The sequence below is a fragment of the Pseudophryne corroboree genome, chromosome 5 (genome assembly GCF_028390025.1).
Source record: "Pseudophryne corroboree isolate aPseCor3 chromosome 5, aPseCor3.hap2, whole genome shotgun sequence".
In the NCBI taxonomy this organism is placed as follows: Eukaryota; Metazoa; Chordata; class Amphibia; order Anura; family Myobatrachidae; genus Pseudophryne; species Pseudophryne corroboree.
Window position 1 is genome coordinate 42886956 of NC_086448.1, and position 23408 is coordinate 42910363.

A 23408-nucleotide genomic window follows, 5' to 3' on the forward strand; every position below is an offset into this window, starting at 1 on the left:
CCTCCTGCCCCTAAATTTTCCGAACAAAAACACAGACAGGTTAGGAAGGTTTTTCACGGACTTCAATTAGCTGATTCCTGGAGGGTTTCCCACCCCTCTGACCGAGATTTCTCATTCTTCTCTCACCCGCACCAGGTCTACTAACGTTTAGATTACTTGTTCCTGAGTCATCGACACCTCCCTCTTCTAGCAGAAGCCTCCATTGGCTCCATTACTTGGTCAGACCATGCCCCGGTGTTTCTGTCTCTCTCAGCCCCATCCCGATCCCCTGGTCCATGGACTTGGCACCTTAATGAATCCCTCCTACATGACAAATTTTGCAAGGACGAATTGGATAAGGCACTTGCGGATTATTTTTCTATTAACGACACGGAGGAGGTATCCAAAATAACTATCTGGGAGGCTCACAAATGTGTTATACGGGGCAAATTGATCCAATTGGGCTCTTTTGTGAAGAAAGATAAACTAGCCTTAACCACCGCATTATTACATAAAATCCATTCTTTAGAGACCCTTCATAAATCCTCCCTGTCTCCCTCCGATTTGGTGGAGCTATCTGAGGCCCGAGCGCACCTTCAGAAAATTCTCAACAACAAAGCCCAACTCTCCCTGCGTAAATGCAGTAATAGATACTATCGATGGGGTAATAAACCAGGCCGTTTGCTGGCACAGGCACTTAGATCCCAGATAGCGGCCTCTTTTATTCCCTTTATGAAAAATAGTGCACGCGCCACTTGCTTTAAAACACCTGAGATAGCTGCGTGCTTTAAACATTACTATAACATTTTATATAATCTAGGTGACCCCTCCCCAGTTCACGATTCCCTTTCTAATATGATGAGATCCAGGAAATATTTAGAAAAAGTGGCATACCCTAAATTGTCTTGCTCTGATCGAGACTTCTTAGAACAACCCTTTACCTTACAAGAGTTCGAACAAGTTATATCCTCTACGCCCTCAGGTAAAAGTCCGGGCCCGGACGGTTTTACCGCCGCTTACTATAAAGTATTTAGAGATGCCCTAGCCCCCAGACTACTACAGGCCTTTAACTCCATCTCGGCTGATGCTCATTTTTCCGATCAATCCTTGGAATCCCAAATCACTGTGATTCCTAAACCGGGAAAAGACCCCTCAGTGTGCTCCAGCTATAGACCAATATCCCTGCTCAATGTGGATCTTAAATTTTTCACAAAACTGATGGCCCTCAGGCTGAATAGGTTCCTCACATCCCTTATTCCCAATGATCAAGTGGGCTTTGTCCCAGACCGTGAGGCAAAAGATAATACTACAAAGATCCTCAGCCTTATCCATTTGGCCTCTAAAAGTCAGATCCCTACTATATTACTTTCTACAGATGCCGAAAAGGCCTTTGATAGGGTCAACTGGGACTTCATGAGGGCTGTACTGGAGCATATTGGGTTAGGTACACAAGCACTTCACAGAGTGTTGTCCCTTTATACACGGCCATCGGCTCGAGTTCGAGTTAACGGGGTCCTCTCCGACAATTTCCCTATAAGCAATGGAACGAGACAGGGTTGCCCGTTATCCCCCCTGATATTCGTCCTTTGTATTGAAGCCTTGGCCAGGGCTATTAGAGCAAATGATCGCATTAATGGGATGCGAGTGGGTGATACTGATTATAAACTCGCCTTATTTGTGGATGACTTATTGACAGTCGTCACGCAACCCACTCATTCCCTTCCACACCTCATGTGTGAATTGGACATTTTCAGTTCACTTTCCTGCTTCAAGGTCAATGTAACTAAATCATATGCCCTTAACATCTCAATCCCCCATACGACATTAGCCTTTTTAAAATCTACTTTCCCATTCATATGGAGGGATTCCCATATAACATACTTAGGGGTCCAACTTCCTAGCGATTTATCCCGCCTGATGTCCCTGAACTTTTACCTTTTACTCCAACTCATTAAAAAGGACTATTGTAGATGGCAACACAATAATCTCTCCTGGCTAGGCAGAATTAATGTTGTGAAGATGAATACCCTACCCAAGCTGCTTTATCTCCTCCAAACATTGCCGATCAGAATCCTGGACTCCTGGTTTCGGTCCATACGATCCTTGATCCAACAATTTATCTGGCTTCGAAAGAGGCCCAAGACTAGCAGATCCATTCTGTCTCGCCTACCTAAAAAAGGCGGATTTCAACTCCCAGATATTAAAAATTACTACCATGCAATCCTGTTAAACAGGATCTTGGACAGGACCAGGAGTCGGGAGGTTAAAATGGGTGGTCCTCGAGGGCTTATATGTTCAACAATACCCTGAATTTTTCCCTTGGCTCCCGACCCTTCCCAAGCATCCACAACCCCACCCGACTATCTCCCCTACGCTCTCCTTCTGGAAGGTGATGAGACGACGTTCGTCTCTCTCCTCGGAACTTGGCCCCCTTACTTCTTTTTTGGGTAACCCTGCTTTCCCACCTGGCCTCTCCCTGGCTCATTACCAAAACTGGTCTGTAGAGGGACTTTTTAGAATGGGTCAGCTAGTACAAACATCTGGAGTTAAACAATTTTCGGATATCAGGGTAAAATAGGATATTCCACAGGGTGATTTCTGGAAGTTCTTGCAGGTTCGACTCTTCTTATATATGGGCAATATTTACCGCCTAGCATTTCGGGAGATGACCTCATTTGAAAGGATGTGTGTTGCACCTGTGCACCCTTTGCACACGATATCTACCCTGTATAAACTCCTACAATTGTCTGACCCTTTAACCCCTCCTCCTTTCACTCGGAAATGGGAGAGGGACTTAAACCTCTCCCTTTCAGAGAGGGAATGGGAATCTATATTTCTTAAGGCACATGGGAGTTCTATTTGTATACAAGTAAGGGAAACGCAATATGAGATACTGATGAGATGGTATAGACATCCCTCTCTTCTACATGCTATGTCTCCGTCTATCTCCCCCGCCTGTTGGAGGTGTCATAAAGATCTAGGTACTATGTTGCACGTTTGGTGGACTTGTCCCCTTATTAAAAATTTTTTGGGATGATGTAATCTCCATCTCCAGTGATATCCTACACGCTCCTGTCCCATCCGACCCAGCCTTTTGGTTATTGAACCATTCCTCTACACCTCTATCCACTTACAAGGCATCATTGTTGAGACACCTTGGCAATGCCGCCCGCGCAGTGATTCCCACTTTGTGGAGGTCCACCAGTCCCCCTACTCGGAACATATGGTTTTCTAGACTACATTACTATATGAATATGGAGGATATCTTACTGGGCTCTAGAGATAGACGGACCGATTTTACAACCGTATGGCTTCCTTGGATTGAATATAAATCCACTGAACCCTACAAAACTTATATCTCTTTTCTGACATGATGCGGTTGTTAAATTGTTACTAGTATATATACACTTTGACATGTTTTTTTTTTGCATTTTCGGCTAGGTCGCCTTTTCTTTCCTTCTTTCTCCCTCTTTCTTCCCCCTTTCTCTGTGTTTTTCTTATTTTCCTGTTTTGAAAATATATTATTGCAGACTTTTGCCATATTGACCACATTGTTGAATTTCGTTTGTGCTATTGTACATTGATGTGTACGACTGTTTTCTATGTGCTCAATACTGTATTTCTGTGTGACTACATGTCGATTTATGTCTGTAGTATTTTCAATAAAAACAGATAAAAAAGAAAGAAAGAATTGTGGAGTATTATATGAGTGACAGCATCCAAGTAGGCAGGAAAAAGAGGCAATTTGGAGGCCCTTGCACAAACTGGCTTTATTTGACCTAAGTTGCCCCTCCTCCAGTGTGCACTCCGAAAGAGTGTTTAGTGCAGCCGGTAACCTTGTCAGCGATCGGCGTAGGAGGTTACTTCCACTAAATGTGGAGAATATGATGTTCATCAAAATGAATTATAAATTCCTCCGGGAAGACCTTTACCAGCAATTGCCTCCAGAAAGTACACAGGGACCTGTGATGGTGGATTCCAGTGGGGACGAATTAATACTCTGTGAGGAGGATGTACACAGTGAAAGGGGTGAGGAATCGGAGGATGAGGATGAGGTCGACATCTTGCCTCTGTAGAGCCAGTTTGTGCAAGAAGAGATTGATTGCTTCTTTTTTGGTGGGGGCCCAAACAAACCAGTCATTTCAGCCACAGTCATGTGGCAGACCCTGTCGCTGAAATGATTGGTTTGTTAAAGTGTGCATGTCCTGTTTATACAACATAAGGGTGGGTGGGAGGGACCAAGGACAATTCCATCTTGCACCTCTTTTTCTTCTTCATGTGCTGTTTGGTGACCATTTTTTTAAGTTCCATCCTGTCTGACACTGCAGTGCCACTCCTAGATGGGCCAGGTGTTTGTGCTGCACACTTGTGTCGCTTAGCTTAGTCATACAGCCACCTCATTGCATATCTTTTTTTCTTCTTTGCATCATGTGCTGTTTGGGGCCTATTTTTTAAATCTGCGATCCTGTCTGACACTGCAGTGCCACTCCTAGATGGGCCAGGTGTTTGTGCTGTCCACTTGTGTCACTTAGCTTAGTCATACAGCCACCTCGGTGCAACCTTTTGGCCTAAAAACAATATTGTGAGGTATGAGGTGTTCAGAATAGACTGGAAATGAGTGGAAATTAATGTTATTGAGGTTAATAATACCATAGGAGCACACTTACCCCCAAATTCTGTGATTTTAGCTGTTTTTATGTGTTTTTTTTTAATCATCCATATCCAAAATCAAAACACAAAAGGGTGGTTTTGGCAAAACCAAGCCAAAACCAAAACACGAAAGTTGAATTAGAACCAAAACCAAAACACAAAACATGAAAAGTGCCTGCCGCACATCTCTAAGAAACATAGAATGTGACGGCAGATAAGAACCACTTGGCCCGTCTAGTCTGCCCTTTTTTTTTAACCATATTTTTTATCTCAAACCTTATTTGATCCTTATTTCTTTGTAAGGATATCCTTATGTCTATCCCATGCATGTTTAAATTGCTCTACTGTCTTAGCCTCTACCACCTCTGATGGGAGGCTATTCCACTTGTCCACTATTCAAGCATGAATGGATAGATACAAATATACAAAGTAAAAGGAGGCAATCCAATCATCAATATTATTATTATTATTATTATTATTATTATTATTATTATTATTAATAATAATAATAATAATAATAATAATAATAATAATAATAATAATCAACATAGTGGATACAAGAGGATATGTTTTTGGAGTAAGTGATGTGGTTCAACTCAAAAGCATATAGAGAATGTCGAGATTAGAACAAGTCTTTCAACGTGTTATAAGTCTAATATACAAGAGAGAGACTAGTCTATAGAAGAAGTGTTAAGACATATCAATATGTTGTACAACTGAATAATGGGAGTATGTGCCAAAGTTTAATAACCAGTAAAAAATGTAAATATTATTATAATAACCTCCGTAGCATAGTATTGGGCATTTATTGATGAATGTCAATATTCTTACTGTTAATATATTTGTTTATCGTGTATGTTCATTTATTAGCTACATTTACCATACTTTTGGTCTAAACTAAACAATTTAATTTAATGAATCAATTTTTTATAGATTTTTTTAATTGATTTGGGTATAAAGATATATCATTTCTTCCAACAATTTCTGCATCCAAAAATGTGATTTATTTCTTCCATTCTTACTATGGAATAGAATTCAGTGGTTATTACAGATTGTATAATAAATAAAATAAATGCATTTGTTATTTTAATAGATATTGAACAAGTCATTGATTGTGCTTATTATGCAAGCTTAATCTATTTCTTTATACCAGGCATGCCCAAAGTCCGGCCCGGGGATCAATTGCAGCCTGTGCTCAAATTTCCACCGGCCCGCAGTCTCTGTGAAAGCTATTTTAGGGGCGTGGCCTGGCATCTGAAGGCTAGAGCATTGTTTCTCTGCTAAGCTCCTACAACGGCTACCCATAAACAGCTAAAGCAGACATCTTCTCCCCGCTAAGTCCACTCTACTGCTCACCCGATATTGAGGAGACCGGAGGGGACTGAGCAGCAGAGCTGAGGAGTGTATAAACTCGTTCCTGTGGGCTGCGGCCTTCCCCTCCACCTTAGGCCTGGATCCGCAGCACAGCGCTCCCCGGCCGCAGGCATCCCGGGCCACACGGAGAGACCCGGCGTGACATGAAGCGACTAGCGGTGTCCTCCGCTAGACATCCCCGCTCTTCTGGACTCCTGCTTCTGCCATGGATTGGCGTCGAATGGCCAGCTAGTTTACTGTGCTCCCCTGGGACTCTGCAGTGCAACTGGGATGGCACACATGCGGCGGTGACCATCTTGAAAAGGTCTGTAATCCTAATTTTATGCTCTCCCCCAACTAAACAATATATATACAGTATATTAAGGTGCACTATTACTGGGAACCCCTCTTCTTTTTCTGGATAGGTGTATGCTATATCTGGATCCTTTACAACTGAACAGTGTCAGCCCTTATTTACATGTTATAAATATATGCTGTGCCATCATGGCACTCTGACCATAATAACCAGGCACCAGATGACACCCTGCGGACTAGTGTCTTTCCCTGTCTTGTCACTCTTGCCTTTGGGACCAAGCTGCAACTTTACCAAGGACACCTGTCACAAATGCAGCCCAATACCACACATTTCCCATCACTGCAGGAAATAATGACCAGTTTTCCAGAGAATAATATCAGTGCGCAAATGAGGAGGTATGCAGCAGACATTTCATCTCTAGCTGAGAGGTTTCAACAGAGCTTTCAGGATTTTGCAGCTATTGAAAAGGAGATCACACTTTTTCCTCTCCTTTCTCCGTGGTTCCTAATAACGCTCCAAACCACCTGCAGCTGGAGCTCATTGAGCTGCATTGTGATGCTGAGTGTCAAAGTCGGCACCAACAGCTCCCTCTTGTCAACTTTTACCGCCAGCTGGATAAAGGCAGGTTCCAAGAGACTCCAGCATTTGCTAAGAAAATGCTGAGCTTGTTTGGCTCTACATACTTGTGCGAGAAAACATTCTTGGTTATGAACCAAAACAAAAACCTTGTGAGGACAAGACTAAGCAACTTTCAACTGCGTGACATCTTGCGAATCAAAACCACTGTCTTTGAGCCAGACCTGACCTATTTACTGCAGTTGAGTATTCAGTATCACCCTTCACATTAGAGCAGGTAAGACAAGTTATTTGTTTATTCTTCTGAAGTGATTAATGGTTCTAAGAATGTCAGGCTGAATGGTCAGCCCCCACACATTTCCACCTCACCAAATCTGGCCCTCTTTGCAAAAAGTTTGCACACCCCTGCTTTATACCATAAATGTTATGATGTCTTTTTTTAAAGTTAGAAATTACATAAAAAAATGTCTAAATTATACTTAAATACTTTGAGTTCCTTTAAATGTATGGCATATTCTATACTATTTATTTCTTATTTAATAAAAAAAAGGGGCTGCATGTCTTCTGCTGAGCAGCTTGGCATGTTACAGTAAATTTGCAGATGTGTCCGCATACACCCATCATTCGTACACCTTGTACCACGGCAGGAGACACTCCTCATTGGAATGACTGGGACCTTGATTTGTGAGAACATGGGAGCTGCTGGCAAACTGACCAATCAGCGCAGACATTTTCACGTCTATGGTCAGTGTCCTCAAGGTGTTCAGCCATCACCCTGGCAGGTTAACTGGGACTTATATCTAAGGATATTTAAGGATTTTCTATGTAAATAAACATCTGGATGTATGTGAATAAAATTGGGAATTTTAAAGGTATTGCACGACAGTAGGTTTCACATCTGTATCTTTCCTTTAGGAACGTGACATAGTATCTAACTAATACGATTGCATGTGCAGTGAAACCAAGGGCGTAGCTACCATAGGTGCAGTGAGTGCAGCTGCTATGGGGCCCAGAGCTGAGAGGGGCCCATCTGCCCTATGCCATATTCAATTTCCACCATTGGGTGGTACATAAGGTACATATGGGCCCTTACAAACTCTTGCCTTGGGTCCTACAATATATCTAGATATGCCCCTGGACCTGCTCATTGTAATAGAGTATAAAATGAACAGGAAGACATTATAATATTACATATAGATGGAGCCTCGCTAATCTAGGCTTCTCTGCTGCGCCTAGGTGCACCAAGGCTTATTAGCATAAGCCTTTCATCTCTTGTTCTCAGCTGCAATACAATGCAGAGAGAACAATACAGCAGGGGATTAAGTCATTACAGCAGGGGATTAAGTCCGACTGCCCTGGCTCAGTTAATCCTATGAAAGGGATAGATGAGGAGAGCTCCATCTGTAATATGAACTGGGGCACTGAAAAGTGGCACTATATGAAGTGGAGGTACTATAGTGTGGCATTGTATGAACTGGGGACCCTGTAGTGTGACATACAGATGGAGACCTCCTCATCTGTAATGACTTAATCCCCTGCTGTATTGTTCTCTCTGTATTGTATTGCGGCTGAGAACAATAGATGAAAGGCTTATGCTAATAAGCCTTGGTGCACCTAGGCACAGCAGAGAAGCCTAGATGAGCGAGGCTTCATCTGTAATATAAACTGAGGATACTGCATGAAATAATGTGAATTGGGGTTACTGTTTTGCATAATGTGTACTGGCAGCCCTACACTGTGACATAATGTGAACACAACATAAAGTGGACATACTGTAACTATGGTTCATAAATAAACTAGGGCACTACTATGAGGCATAACATTAACTAAGGCACTACTTTGGTTCAGAAAAGGAACTAGGGCACCATTATGGGGTATACAATTAACAACTGCTTATACAATTAACAACTGCTGCGGAGAGATGTCTTTCTAGAAGCATTGGGACAGGGGCCCCTTCAAAATGTTGCTATGGGGCCCACAAAGTTCTGGCTACGCCCCTGGATGAAACATGTGAAGAGAAACCTTGACGGGTTTTACTGCAATACAACTGGGGGTTTTGGTAGCTTCACAAATGAAAAATGTAGAACATTTCTAAGGAAAACATCATTGCTTAAAGAGACTGGACAGAAGGATTATTTATCTGGAGAACCTGTTTGTTTGTGTGTGGTCCACACATGATGTGTATATTATTTATTGAGTACTACAGTAAGATATTTACTCTCTTTGATTGAAATAACATGGAAAACAAAGAATGCAGGAAAAGAAACCCTGTGGTGAAACAATTGAGTGCTAAAGTAATATCTCTTTTTCATAATGAATTGTTTTCTGCAAATTTGATGGTATTTGTTTTATATATATATATATATATATATATATATATATAAAAAAAATATATGCTGATTGCGGGTTTTGTTGGTGCACTAAACTAAATTACCAAGTTTTTCCTATATATTAGATCACTCAGAAATTGTTGCATATCGTTTTTTTCATTGTTGAAGGCCACTGATTAATTTCTTGGAGTGTGCCCATAGGGACACAGAACATTTATTTAGCCACTGTACAGTGTGTATAAGAAATTAAATAACTAAAAATGAATAATAATAATAATAATAATAAAGTATCTTCTAAGATTAACTAGCCCTAGCGCTTGTGCCTAGGCTGGAATGGGACAATTTTTCCTTTACCAGCTCTAGGCTTGACAATCCTGGGCAATGAAGAAGGCTGGACAGATGCTTGGCTGCATTGGGAGAGGAATCAGCAGCAGAAAGAAAGAAGTAATAATGCCACTGTATAGGTCATTGGTACGGCCTCATCTAGAATACTATGTTCAATTCTGGAGGCCATATCTTCAGAAGGATATTAATACATTAGAGACTGTACAAAGAAGGGCAACTAAAATGGTGCATGGCCTAAATCACAACACATACCCAGAAAGACTGAAAAATCATTATCTCAATATGTATAGTTTGGAGCAGAGAAGGGAAAGGGGGGACATGATAGAAACATTCAAATATATCAAGGGTTTTAACAAAGTCCAGGAGGGAAACATTCTTTAAATGAAGAGAACATGCACTGAGACTGTAGGGGGGGAGGTTCAGGGGAAATTTCAGGAAGAAATTACTTCTTAGAAAGAGTAGTGGACAAGTGGAATAGCCTCCCATCAGAGGTCGTAGAGGCTAAGACAGTAGAGCAAATTAAACATGCATGGGATAGACATAAGGATATCCTTACACATAAATAAGGATTCATAAAGTTTGAGGTAAAACTATGCTAAAAAAGGAAGGGGCAGAATAGATGGGCCAAGTGGTTCTTATCCGCCGTCACATATTATGTTTCTATGGAACCAGATAAAGATTTAGACCTTATGGGGCCCTAAGCAAGACACCAACTTGGGGCCCCCTACTTCCTCAAACTGATTGAATTACAGTATACACTGTATGTATGTACGCTTAGTATTATTCTAGCTTCACTTGGAAACCACACAACACAAAAGGCGCCGGGTTCTACGACTCTTTCACACATATATATATATATATATATATATTATAGCAGGAGGGCACAGTGTATAGATATATATGGTAGGGAGGCTCCCCAGCACCACACATAGCAGCAGCCCAACAGAAAGAAACCTTTCCCCACAGCGTCTCCCCTCTTCCCACCCCTTATCACACTGCCGGCTGCCTTTCCTGCTTCTGATGGCAGTGCAGGCTGTTTCTCCTCTTTCCCCCATCTCAGGTCACTTTTGCCTGCTGTCTCTCACCCCCTCCTCCAGATCACAGTCCTGGCTTTCGTCCCCCCCCCCCCAGATCACACTGCCGGCTGTCTTCTCTCCCCCTTGACGCATTACAATGCTGGCTGGCTCTCATCATCCGCCCATCACCTGGATGACATTGCCGGCTGTCTTTCCCCCCCTTGCCCGCATCACAGTGTCAGCTGTCTTCCCCTGGGATCACATTGGCGGTTCTCTCCCAGAACATCCCCATCCTCCCGGGATCACGCAGTGCTCTCACCTTCTCTTCAGGCTACCCAGTGTCCATAGCCATGTTACTGCATGCCCGATCACTGCAGTCCCACCACATGCTCCTTTCCCTGCACTATCTTCTCTATGTGGCACATCCCCCAACACTCGCAGCCACGCACCCTCCCATACTGACACCCTGCTGGCATATGAGAGTAGGTGCAGGAGGGTAGGCAGGCTCAGGAGTCAGTCCTAGCCAGAAGCATTCATCCAGCCTGCCCAGCTTATCATACATGCAGCTACAGTCTAAAATATAGCCTTGTTGGCCAGGCCCCCTGAGAAGCGCAGGGCCCTAAGCGGCTGCGTATGTTGCCAAGATGTAAATCCGCTACTGTATGGAACCATATAGTTGAGACACCAACCATCATTCCACAAACTTGTTACTCCTCATGCACACCTACTGTAGCACAAATACTGGTAATGTAATGTACAGCAGAATGCAGTCCAACTGAACATATGTAAGTGCCCTTTTTTATGGTGCGCCATTTCCATGTCCGCTAAGAGAACATTTTTTCTCCACCTCTACATGAGCCCCAGAATAAATAATGTAAAGTAGATTTTAACAAGGAAAGTTATGATGATACTTTTAGTTCGATCCCTACAGCCTACAGATGAGAGTCGTCTCATTACGTGTCAGTCCTCTCCAAGGACTTTTATAAAGACATCAGCAATATTTTTTTTTTAAATCTGTTGATTATGATTTTCATGGAATACAATGTAAAACAGAAACAAATAGCAAGTATTTGATGAATAAAGCAGAAAAACAACATAGGTGTGTACATCAATCAATATCAGGAAGTAAATCTACGATATCTTCGGAGTAGTGGAGCAGATGTGATTCACCAGTAAGAACACTATGCATTGGAGTCATATAATTGTCAATGATATGAAAAATGTTTGTATATCCAGTATTCCAAGAATTAACCCTCAGGAAGTCATTCCCTGAAGTATAACATTAGGAACATTATATAAAGCACATATCAATAAGAAAAGAGGAGAAAGGAGAGTTGTATAAAGAAAGAGGGGGGGGTAGGGATACACATAAGGGTAAATAGGGAAGGAGGGTCAGGACGTTCTTATCCATAAAACGATGAATGGTAGCAATTGATACATCAATATCAGGATGGAGAGCACTAGATTTCAACCCTAGGGCTTATCATAAGGTAGGGATAATGGTATCATAACATGGACTCTTCCAGTATCTTCCTGTGGAGGAACCATTCAGTATGCTCAAATACCTTAAATATTTGGGCCTGTGTGGACTGATCCCGCGAATCAATGTAAAGGCCCCATTTTTTGTAAAAAGATTTGACACCCAACTCTATATTGACTTGAGCCGATTTCCTGTCATAATATATTATCTGCAATAACTTACTATGAACTTCTACTAATGTAGGGGAAGAGGATGATAACCAGTGGGATAGAATTATTTTTTTTGAGACAGTTACTAAAATAGTGAGAAACGGTATAATTTGCTGTTTCCCAGGTCCTAAATTCCATTCAGAAAAGTTTGCACATAAACAGGAAAGGGGCATTGCTGATACACGTATATGGAACAGTTGATTAATGTAGGCCAGTAATTTGTGCCAGAAACGCCGGATCAGACCACACTCCCAAAACATATGGTAGAAGGAAGCTGTACGGATATGACATTTGGGGCATTCCCCCGTTTCCGTGGGGTTAAACCGAGCATGTTGAATTGGGGCGATATAGGCTCTCTGCAAAGTACGGAGGTAGACCTCCTGTAGATAAGGTGAAGCCAGGGTTTTCAGGGTAGAAACGTAATGATCACTAAGTTGATGGTGACTAGTCAGGCTAGGTATATCTTTACGCCATTGGCTAAGTAGTTTATCCCATCTACACTCTGTTGCACTAGATGTCAGGATGGTATAAATCTGTCTAATACGTGTTGGGCCAGCCTTATGAATATTAAGCAAGACTAACAATGGGTGAGAGGAAGGGGGTGTGTCATGTGGTATGATGCGCATGTGGGTGATTGAGTCTAAAAAATGTCGGGTCTGGAGATACATGAAAAAATGAGAGTGAGGCAGGTCAAATTTCTCTCGGAGTGATGATAATGGATACATAGAACCTCCCGGGTCAAACACTTTGGAAGAGTTAGACAGACCCTGCTCTTTGCAGAGTCGGTAATTGGAGTTAATGAGAGATGGGGGAAAGGCGGGATTACCCCATAGTGGAATGCATATGGACACCTCAGGGTTACATTTAAATTTCTTGTGTAAAGAGCGCCAGTTGTAATAAACATCATGAAAAAGGGGGTTGTTAAGGATATGAATCGGGATCAGGGAGGGTTTAGACTGGAGCAATGCTCCCGGAGAGTAGGGAGTAAATAAGGCCTCATCCAGAGCAGAGTCTGTAAAGAGTACCCTGTCAAACAGCCAGTCAGCAGCACATCGGAACAAAGTCGCCATAGAATAGGACATATAATCAGGAACACCAAAGCCACCTGCAGATTTAGGGGCCATCAATTTATCCAAAGCAATAAATGCATTTTTCCCCTTCCACAGGAATTTTGACATAATCCTCCGTAAGTATTGAATGTCATGGTTCGTAAGGCGGATCGGGAGCATCTGCATAAGATAAAATAATTTCGGAAAGACTATGCTTTGTAAAACAGCTATCCTCCCCAACAGAGACAGAGGTAGTAGTTTCCAACTATCTAGCAACGAGGTTACACGTGCTAAGGCAGGAGTGTAGTTTTCCTCATACAGTCTGGAGATATTTGCTGGGATTTAATTCCCAAATAGGTAATCTTCGTGTGTGCAATTTTAAAAGAAAGAGATGGGAGGAGTTCGGAAATGGTATGAGTAGAAGGACCCAAGGGCAGAAGTTCTGATTTGGCCACATTAATCCTATATCCCGCCCTAATTCTGAATGCTTGTATCAATCCAAGGATCTCCGGGATGGAGGTCGATGGATCAGAAACGAATAATAGCATATCATCGGCAAAAAGAGCAAGACGGAGGTCAATGTCTCCAATTTTAATTCCCTTGAAAACTCTCGATTGGCGTAAGACTATCGCTAAGGGCTCCAGTGCTATTGCAAATAGTAGGGGTGATAAGGGGCAGCCCTGTCTAGTACCGCGCTGAATCTCAAAGGATGAGGATAGTACCCCATTACAGGAAATCTGAGTTTGTGGAGCTGTGTATAGAAGTTTTAGAAGATTCACAAAATCGGCAGGAAAACCAAAGTGCAGGCGAGTAGAGAAAAGATGGTCCCAATCCACGAGGTCAAACGCCTTCTCAGCGTCAAGGGAGAGAATAACTGGAAGAGAGGAAGTGGTAGATAAAGAAGGAGAAGAAGAAGAAGAAGAAGAAGCATAAATGGCAGTTAAAACTCTCCGTACGTTGATCTCCGAGTGTCTACCCCAGATGAATCCAGTTTGATCCTTGTATATAATATGGGGGAGTAATAATTTAATTCGGTTTGCCAATATTTTAGTGAGTAACTTGTAATCAAGATTTAACAGCGAGATCGGGCGATACGATCCCGGTTGGGACAGATCTCTACCAGGTTTGGGATGGACTTTGAGGACAGCAGTATTAAAATGTCTGGTAAGAGTGTCAGAAGACAAAATCGCATTTAGGACAGACACCAGGGTGTCCCCTATTCGGGGTAATAGAATTTTATAAAAATTGGCACTAAAGCCATCAGGGCCCGATGCTTTATCCCTGCCAAATTGACCAATGACACTCTGAACTTCCTCTAACGAAATAGGATCGAGCAATGATTGGACCATGGAGGTCTGAAGTTGAGGGACAGAAAGATTGTCCCAAAACTCATTGGGCCATGGTGGAGGGGTGGGGGCTGTGGCAGGGGAGGGGCATGGGGATGAGGAGTACAAGTCTTCATAAAAGGATTTCATTACATCAGAGATCTCCTGGTTGTTAGTAGTTAATATGCCAGTGGAGGTACGTAATGGATGAGTAACCATGGGAGGGCGGGAACCAGTGAGAAGAGTCGTTAACAATTTTCCAGTTCTATTGCCAAACTTATAAAACCTATAATTCACCGAAAAGAAGAACCTATTACCCATGGAAGACATAAATTCATCGAAATGCGTTTTGGCCTCCATGTATATAAGACGGTTATGTGAAGTGGGAAGAGATTTGTATTGCTGATAGGCTGTCGACAGGGGCCTCTGAAACTCTTGATACGTAGAGGCATATTTCTTGTCAGTGGCGGAGACATAGGATATAATATCACCCCGGAGGACCGACTTTGCGGTCATTCAGAATAATATAGGATCCTCATCCAAATGGGAGGCATTGTTAGTTTTAAAAGTTTCCCAAGATGATTCCAGTCTTTGTTGAAATTTTAGGGAGTTGGCGAGATATGAGGGGAATCTCCACAATTTAGTAGAGGAGGAAGCGTCTGGAAAGTGAAGGGTCGCAGCAACTAGGGCATGGTCCGACAGGGATATCGCCTCAATTTGGGAGTCTGATATATGCGGTAAGAGAGAATGGGATAATAAAATATAGTCTATCCTAGATAGTGTATGATGGGCCGCAGAGAGGCAGGTGTATTCTTTTTCTGTGGGATGTAAGGCTCTCCAAATATCCACCACCTGCAGTCTTTCAGCCAATAGGGGTACCCTAAATTTGGGCAAGTAAAGAGGCCTTGCTGGCGCTTGTGATCTATCTAGGTAGGAGGAGGAGATAAGGTTGAAATCCCCGCAGAGGATCAAGGGGTCTGTGAGGAGGGGAGTCAGTTTAGCCAGTAAGGACTGAAAAAATTTCTTAGAATAAACGTTAGGTGCATATACGTTACACATTGAATAAATTCTACCATTAATCTTAGCAGATATCATCACATAACGACCATCAGGGTCAGTAACAGTGGAGAGGACTTCCGCCGGAATAGAACGTTTGATTAATATAACGACCCCTCTGGCCTTAGAATTGAAAGAGCTAAAACCCAATACCCGCCAGTTCAAAGCATTTAATTTTGCCGTCTCCTCTGGAGTCAGGTGTGTTTCCTGGAGGAATGCCAGGTCTACCCGTTGTTTACTAAGATAGTGGAGTACTTTCCGTCTCTTTGCTGGGGAATTAAAACCCCCAACATTCCAGGATCCTACCGTCAGATCAGGCATATGTCAGAGGAAAAGGCAAAACAGATGCATTCTTTACTACCTTCACAAAGAACAGCAACATAATTACATCCTGTTGGATGGGGGTGGGAGAGAGGGGGGAGGGAAGAGACAAAACAAGAGAAGAAAAAGAGAAAGAGGAGGCAATCGTGAATAACAGGTCGTACAATCGAAGAAGTATTACTGTAAAAATAACAATACACCAATGACCAGCGACCTCCGGTCAATGAGCATGGGCGAGCACCAGTAATGGTGGACCCGCACACGAATGTTCAGTGGCGGACACCAACAGAAAAGGAGGAGCCCCTCCCCACCACCATAATGCAATTAACTATACCCACCCAGAATCCCACAAAAATAAACAGGATAACAGTATACTCTGAAGAACAACATCTCATTGGGGGAATGTAGTGAGCAGAGTATTGTAGAAAACCCATGTAAAAGATTACAAATAAGCAAACATAACCACGGAAGTCCATGATAGTGGGGCAGCCCCCAGCATGTGTGGATAACATGGTAAACAATTGTAGGATATATTTCTATATGAAAACAAATCAAAGATATAATGAATCAGAAGCATGTATATATAGAGCGGCAGCAGCCATTATAGTGTAAGAGAGCAATCGCAAAGAGAATCAAGGCAGTTCACGTAAAAGAAATGACGAGACCGCAGGGGGAAAACCTGTGTATTATGATCCAGTTGCCGCTGAAGGGAGGTCTGTAATATCCGTGTCGTTTTCTCTAAAGATATTACGGAGATAGGCCACAGCGTCAGCCGGCGACAGAAAGTCTTTGTGGGAGGTACCCTCATAAATGCGCAAGCGTGCGGGGTAGAGTAAACCAAACTTGCGACCCTCTGATACAATTTGAGTGCAAATGGGGGAAAACGCTTTACGGGCCCCGGTCAATTCCACCGAATAATCCTGGAATATGAAAAGCTTATTACCCTCCCATTGGATATCTTTCATTTTGCGGGATGCAGACCAGAATGCCAGTTTATGAAGGTAGTTCAGACAGCGAAACAGAGTCACACGTGGACGCGGCCTGTTGGGGGTGGGGACAGGGCCCACACGGTGAACCCTCTCAATAACTAGATCGCTGCAGTCCCGTTCTATGCCCAAAATTGCAGGAAGAGTGACATGTACAAAATGAGCCAGCGCTGTGCCTTTAAGTGATTCCGGCAAACCCACCAATCTGATATTATTTCTTCTTGAACGATCTTCAATATCATCTAGTTTATTCCATATTTGATAGTTCTCTGTAGTAAGAGATTTCACTGAGTGATGCAGCCCCTCTATGTCATGTGTAGCTGCTTGCGGCTGGGATTCATTGTGAGAGACTCTCTGCTGTAGATGCTGCAGCTGCATAGTTATATCAGAAACAGCCTGTGATAGCAGGGGGGCCATGGTGGCTTTTATTGCTGCCACTACATCCCCATACGTTACAGGGGCTTCAGGATCGCGGCCGCGGCTTTCTTGGAGGCAGGAGAGGTGACTTCTGGGCCGGCGCCAGGCGCCATGTTGCTACCCGCGCAGCGTTTCTCCAGCCCCGTGTTAGCGCCGGCGGGAGCCTGGGGAACGGCGGCTATGGGCGTCACATAGCGGTCCATGCTGACCGCGGGACCTGCCGAGGGTGGGCTGGGGGACTTGGAGGCTGTAACAGCCTTGAAAAGGTTTCTTGCGGTGGGCGGCGGGACGGAGCTCCTGTAGCCTGCGGCTCACTCCAACCGGAAGTCATCCATCAGCAATATTTTAAATAAATAAGCATGTAATAAATAACGAGTCCTCTCTAGACAATATATTGTTTCTTAATTTTAATTGCATAGTGTTCTCTTTGTTTTCCGCCAGAACTCATTGAAGACACAATAGGCTTTTATGAACTTAAATTAAAAAGAAACAACAAAATTAGAACAACTGAAATTCACTTTAAGTTTTCAAAATAAACCAAAAGAGCTGACACATTCCTATGCAGTTATCATCCAGTATGTCCATGAAATTATCACCTGTATATGATGTATTATTTTATTGAATGTAATGAATTTAAGAAGTTTAGTGTATTCCATTAATGAAACAATGGCACCTTAAACTGTGAACCTTATTTCCAACTGAAGACAAATGTAATTTTGCAGAATCATCACATTCCGTTCCTCTATTATCACAGCATGGAGTTAACTGAAATTGCAGAACTAGTTCATCATGAAATATAAAAAGTAATATCTAATTAAGAAGAAGAAATAAAGACAATGGAGTTGCTGGGTGAAAACATGCAGATCAATTATCAACTAATGAAAAACATCTTAAATGCATTATTAGCATTATTATCTTTATAGTACCAGTATATTTCCAACGCTTTGGCTTAGAAATTATATATTCCCAGAAAAAAAGGGACAACCTGGCAAACATCCAATTACCCAATGTTTATTTTCTTTAATAATTAATGCCATAACAGAAATAAAGTATCATGGTAGATAATCCAAATTCCGGAGGCCAGAACAGTGGGGGGGTTGCAAAATTGGAAATATTACTGTATGGGATGATTGTAGACTTGAGGTCCCATCTTCGATGCCCTGATCATTACCAACTCCTGAATTTGTGGAGCCTACTAGTTTTTTGAGGGTGGGGAGTTTGTTGAATTTAAATCTCAGTCTCTGTTCTTATGCTGATGGGGCAATTGCAAAACATCACATACAGTATATTGTTATATCCAGTGACTTTATTTTAATTGTAGTTGTAATATAGAAAGTGTCGGGGGCTACATTTTGGTTACTTCCGGGGCCTGTGGTAATCCCAATGTGCTATTGAACATGACCTAGATCGTACAGTGGGGGTCATTCCAAACCCATTCGCACGCAGCTGTTCTTCGCTGTGGTGCGAACGGGTCAGAACTGCGCATGCACGGTGCCCGCAATATGCACGCGCGGCATTGCCCAGCGAGCAACGACCAGAAGAGAGAAGAAAGTGATCACTAGCGAGATCGCAAGAAGATTGACAGGGAGGAGGCATTCCGGGGCATCTACTCACCGTTTTCCGGGTGTGGCGATCCGAACACAGGCGTGTCCAGGTGTTTGGAGGGCAGATGTCTGTCATCAATCCCGGGACCTTCGTTGCTGGATCCGTCACACAGGGTAAGTAGGTCTGACCCTGGTCTTGTTTTGCAGGAAACTTCTTTAGCATAGCAGGGCTGCACAAGCGAGCGCTGCCCTGCTATGCTAAAATACACTCCCATATAGGTGGCGTCTAGTTGATCGCACGAGCAGCAAAAGGTTGTACGTGCGATCAACTCGGAATGAGGGCCAGTATCGTGTAGGGCAATTCCACCCATAACATAGTCACCTTTTTACCAAACTCTAGTCATTTTAAAACTGCCACAACTAATGTGAAAAAATCATTACAACCCAACAGTCCACAATAAACCCTGAATAAAATAGTATCAAAATGTCTCAAGTGCTATCTTGTGTACAGTAAGTTATCCTTGATTTATCAGCCTACTTTTAAAGTAGGTCATGGAATCACCAGTTATGAAACATGTTACTATGTGTGTGCACAAAATAAATGATAAATTCATCTTCCAGAATTAACTCTAGATATTCACATCCTGGATGGAGACATCCTGGGGATACTGTACATCTACATACAGTATATTTGGTAAAAGTCTGACAATTTATGTAACCTGGGCACATTTTTTAATAAAGTAACGGAATCAACATGCTGTGGTAATGGAATCACCAAATGGGTAAAGAGTATGACAAATTTTTATTAAAAAAATGAATTTTTTGAGGTAATATCTATATATTTTTTTAACCTTTTATAGCACCAGAATTATCTTTACTGTTGTACAGTATGTTTTTTTTATCACGATTAGAGATATATTTATGGCTATTATATTGCCTTATATAGAGTTTCTTATATAGAGCAGCATATTCTGTTGCGCTTTACAATTGGAATTAACAGTGATAAGACAAACTGGGTAATAACAGACAGACACAGATATAGGAAGGCCCTGCTCGCAAGTTTACAATCTATAGGGAAATATGCAAATGCATGAAAGCCAGACCATAATATTGTTTTCATTTACTGAACACTGATAGTTTGAACAGCCCTAATAGGAAGTACTAGATCAAAAATCAAAATAATTGTTCTCTATCAGCAAAATATAGCACTTCAACTGATTAATCACACCAACATCTTGCACCTGTGTTGACTATTATATTTTATTCTCTACAGTATGTCCATATTTTCATGAAACTACTTTATAGCAAAGGATATCAGGAAAACATGGCCCTATCTTACAATAGATGTACAACTTTATCAAGGGATTTAACAATTATATGAAAACAGTTTAATGCAAAGCTGAATCAAACATGTCATATCCTTATTTAATCAAATATATACAAACATTAAAACCAGTCCAACTGAAATACCACTTCCAGTGCCACCAATATTTGTAATAATGAATCTTCTATAACTTTTTTACTCTTCACTGCTTAGAACCAACAACGTCTGAATATCTGGCCAGATTTAGCCAGCCTGTACCCAAGTTACAGTATGTTCTTCCTTCTAATCATGATTACCAGATTGTAAACTGTTCCGCAAAGGTTCCTCATTAATGTTTTTGATATTCAGGTTTTTAGTTAGCATAGTTAATGGTAATGATTCTAGGGGCCTTTAAACAGTGGCGGGATGGTGCCTCTTGAGCTTCTTTGGATGCAGGTAGCGAATGATGCCAGTGCATTCTAATTTTAAATTGCACACAATCAGAACAGCAATGCAGCATTCTTTACTTGCTTCCCAGCATGCAGTCAGACAGTGATTGTCTGCCAACATGTTGATTGGTGGATGGCTGGAGCTATCCACCAATTAGAGTGCTGACTTCCATTCACCGTATGGAAGCATGTGGAGAGAAGGCACGGGACTACAGGTAGGGTAAAATATGGGGTGCCTACCCATGTGAATGGTTGGGTAGGGGCCCCAGTGCATTACTTTGCCAAGTCTTAAAAAGCTGATAAGACGGCCCTGGTGTAGTTAATTGGTTTTTAATTGTGTTCATTTGAGGTCAGCTATTGAATCTTTTTTTAATAATGCAGCAGATACAACTTAAATATTTAGTGTGTATGTAATTTACTTGGTGATTATATATTTACTGATTTTTTAAGGCCATTTCCCAATATTTAAAGCTCAATCCATCAACCCATACACATAAAACTCACCTCCAGCTCAGTGAGATCTGCTTTAGCAGATCTTTCTAATGTAGGCACATGATATACACAGTGCAGTCTGAACTATGATGTGATAATGTCTGGGGGGCTTCATTAGGACCAATTATAATACTGCCTGGTCAATAAGCTGCAGCAGCCAATTACAGTTAATTTGTCTTTTGCAAAATCCTTCTGGCTACTGACCTTCATTCAGCAAATGTATTGTCTGCAGTATCTGCTATGACTGAATGAACCAGTGCTGTGGTCCATAGCTAGTGTGAATGCTGATGATCGATACAACCACACAGAAAGAAAAGAATACTCTTTGCAGAGAGGATTTGATATGTCAAATAAACACTAATTTATATTACATGAATGAAAAGAATGACCAGTGTCATCAAAATGGAGAATTACAACTCTTATGCCTAGAGAGTACACATGGGGTTTAAATTTACATGCTTAATGTACTCCGAGTGAATGACTCTACTAATAAATCATATGTGTAATGAATAATAAATAGCAAATGATAATGATAAATGTGATTTAAAATAACCCTCTTGAGTAAAACCTATCCATTTAGTAGCAAAACTTTACACATTATAAATGATCTTTGAATAAAAGCATAAACATGTATCCAGGCTGGAACATTACAAAAACATTCAGACAGTCAAGTACATCATGATCAAAGATAGACTGTACAATGCAGGCAGAACTAGGGCCAGGTGCCCTTTAGCTGGCCCAGAAAGTAATCCACATTATGAGGTTTATGTGGGCCAGCCCTGACCTATAAGAGGCCAGCCCTCACCTAAATAGAGCCAACACTATGACTACTCTGCTACCCAGTGCAGGACACCTTCCTAGAACAACCCATCAATGTACTGAGCCATGGCTCAATGTTGCATTCCTACCCTCCCTTCCACTCCTCATACCTACCCTACCATTTCCCCTAACCTCATATAATCTTCACCCTTACTGTTTTCAGTGGCATTGGCTGTTGCAGAGACCACACCTTTGTTTCAGCGATAGTTTTCTTTAGATATCTGCTGGCAAAGGTAGTGGGCAGACTTACAATGGCCCAGCAGCCCTACTGTATGTGGTCACATAGGTCAATTATTGGATGATCCAGCCCTCCTTTAATTGGTGAATTATTTTCATGTGGTGTAAACGGTTGTGGGTTGTATTAATTTAATGTGATGTTGTTGTGGAGAGGTCACTGGGTAGAATGAGGAAGAATGATTAAATCTGTCTGCTGTTTGGTAAAAAAATACAGTTTTAGTCATTGCTAGATCTTCAAAGATATAAATAACATCTAATACTTTTCCAAACCATTGGGGTGACAGGTTTGTTCAGTGCTAACTTTCGGAATCACTATGTACTGTCTATGCCATAGTGATGAATACAAAGAGTAGAAATTGAAAAATAGATGTTGGGGGCATGTATAAGGTATAGCATGTGCTGTAGAGATGTACTGTATGGTGAAAAATTGGTGACGCTGCTGTGGGAAAGGTATTTTGGCATGGATGGATAAGGTGGGCTGGGATTGACGTCTCCAGTATCCTGCCTAGATTCTCTGGGACAGGGGTGGCCAACCAGTAAGAGGGAAAGAGACCAATAATATCTGCAGTCAACTCAAAGAGCCGGTATAATGCAGAAGGTGTGCGTGCAAAGAATGGGGAGTGGCCCAACTGCCGCAAGACCATGCCCCAGTTTTGTGCCTTTGGTATGATGTTTGTAGGAGCATAACTATGTGTCACACCCCCGTTTTTAGTCACATTTGGGGCAAAAAACACTGAAACAATAAAGATCCACATAAAATACACAGAAACAAGACAGCCTCTTCCCTTCCCTCTGTGCCTCACAGCCTCCCCCATTAACTCTGTGCCTCATAGCCTCCCCCTTCAATCTGTGCCTCTAAGCCTCTCATCCTTCACTTTGTGACTCTCACACTGCCCCCTTTCACTCTGTGCTTCTCTGACTGCCCCTATTTATTTTTTTGTCTCTCAGACTGCTCCCCCTTCACTCTGTGTCTCTCAGCCTGCTCCCCTTCACTATGTGTCTCTCAGCCTGCTCCCCCTTCACTCTGTGTCACATAATCTGCTTCCCCCTCACTCTGTGTCTCTCAGCCTGCTACCTCTTCAATCTGTGTCTCATAGCCTTCACTCTGTGTCTCATAGCCTTCACTCTGTTTCACAGCCTGCTCCTTCTTCACTCT